General features: G+C 47.2%; 1 pseudogene; it reads left to right on the forward strand.

Annotated features, from left to right (window-relative positions):
* The first annotated feature begins 1,339 nt into the window (after positions 1 to 1,339).
* LOC123394802 lies at positions 1,340 to 1,888 on the forward strand (annotated as a pseudogene).
* Positions 1,889 to 2,132: the final 244 nt, after the last annotated feature.

Below are 2,132 nucleotides of genomic sequence, written 5' to 3' on the forward strand. Positions count from 1 at the left end.
AGTTTCTCTAATTTTTGCTATTCTACTAGGTGTGCAGTGGCATTTTCCTGTGGTTTATTTTGCATCATCCTTCTGAGCATGTTTTCACTGGTTTCGGCCCAGATCATGATCTCAGGATGGTGAGATCGAGCTCTGTGTAGAGTTTTGTATTCAGCTCAGTCTTCTTGAGGTTCTCTATCTCCCTCTTCTGCCTCTCCCACTCCCCCCAGCTCTCATTCTCTCCTACTCCCCCCCTCTCTCTAAAATAAATAAATCTATCTAGATAGGTAGGTAGATAGATAGATAGATAGAGATGTTGGATTGGTTCCCTGCCAGGTTTCTAGCTCTTGCGACCTAAATAATCCCAACCCCAGGTGACAGGTCCAGGCAGAACCAGTCCTGCTGAAGATCTTGAGGGCAAAGTGGAGTCCAGATTAATGAGGGTCCCTGAGGAGTAAACACAATACTTAGATTTGACTTTTTCCAGGCACTGGGAGCCACTGAAGAATCATCCAGGAGAGTGATGTCAGTTGGTGGCTTGAGGCAGGGCTCATGTCCCTTCAGGTCATTCTAAGACAGCCTGAGCCCTACAGGAGTAGAAGGTGGCACTGGAGGCTGGTGCTGTGGTTCAGGTGAGAAATTATGAGTGCTTGAAGCATTGGTCTGAACATCACGGAACTGTGGGTCATTTTCTGGCCCCACTGAAGGAAGAGGGAGGTGTCTTGTGCCTACTTCCTCTTAGGCATTAGACACGTCTGTCAGGCTAAACGAGGTTGGTTCCAGCGGCCTCTGACGGTTTTCCTTGGCCCTGAGAACATCATTCCTCTGTCTATTCTTTTTTTTTTTCCCCAAGATTTTATTTATTTATTTGACAGACAGAGATCACAAATAGGCAGAGAGGCAGGCAGAGGGGGAAGGGGAAGCAGGATCCCCGCTGAGCAGAGAGCCAATGTGGGGCTTGATTCCAGGACCCTGAGATCACGACCCGATCTCAAGGCAGAGGCCCAACCCACTGAGCCACCCAGGTGCCCCTCCTCTGTTTATTCTTATCAACTAGAGCTGCCAAGTAACCAAAACAATGAAGAAGGAATAAAGATTGAAGTCCAAAATTGGGGGCTGACTACTCCAGACTTGCAACTCACCAGACCGAGAAACAATCATGGACCACCTCCTCAAGTGTCCGGAACTGACCTTGTATCACGTGAAAGTTTAGACTTTTCCCATTTTTGTGATCTCTCTTCCATGCAGAGTAACCATGGCAGAATATGCCAGTACTCCTAACCATGTTGTCTGAGACAACAAATATCTGAGCGTGCCAGTTTTCCATGCATGTCTCAGCGGCCTGGGGTGACCTCTGAAAATGGTTCGCTATTCACTTGACCGGGAAAACCCTATGAAATCATGCAAGTCAAAAGGTTCAAATCTCCGTGTTCACTTTAAGAATACACGTGAAACTGCCCAGGCCATCAAGGGTATGCATATCCGAAAAGCTACCAAGTATCTGAAAGACGTCACTTTGCAGAAGCAGTGCGTGCCATTCCGTCGCTACAATGGTGGAGTTGGTAGGTGTGCCCAGGCCAAACAGTGGGGCTGGACACAAGGTTGGTGGCCCAAGAAGAGTGCTGAATGTTTAAAAACGCAGAGAGTAATGCTGAACTTAAGGGTTTAGATGTCGATTCTCTGGTCATTGAGCACATTCAGGTGAACAAAGACCCCAAGATGCGGCGTAGGACTTACAGGGCTCATGGTTGCATTAACCCATACATGAGCTCCCCTGCCACATTGAGATGATCCTTACTGAAAAAGAGCAGATTGTTCCTAAACCAGAAGAGGAGGCTGCATAGAAGAAATAGATATCCCAGAAGAAACTGAAGAAACAAAAGCTTATGGCCCGGGAGTAAATTTGCACAGAATAAATGCAATTAAAAAAAAAGAGAGAGATGGGAAATCTTATGGTCTCCATGGCCAGGGCACCCACAGACACTTTGCTTTGTTCCAGCCCCTTGCAGCCCAGAGCACAGAGAGACCATCTCTCTACCTGGGAAATGCACCTCCATTCCTCCTAGTTCTAGAGCTCAAGATATTGCCTGTGGAGCATTCCCTGTATTCTCTTGAATTCCCTTTTCTCTAGAAAAGGACATCTGGGTGGCTCA

The sequence above is a fragment of the Mustela putorius genome, unplaced genomic scaffold (genome assembly GCF_011764305.1).
Source record: "Mustela putorius furo isolate JIRA1106 unplaced genomic scaffold, ASM1176430v1.1 tig00003845_pilon_pilon_pilon, whole genome shotgun sequence".
In the NCBI taxonomy this organism is placed as follows: Eukaryota; Metazoa; Chordata; class Mammalia; order Carnivora; family Mustelidae; genus Mustela; species Mustela putorius.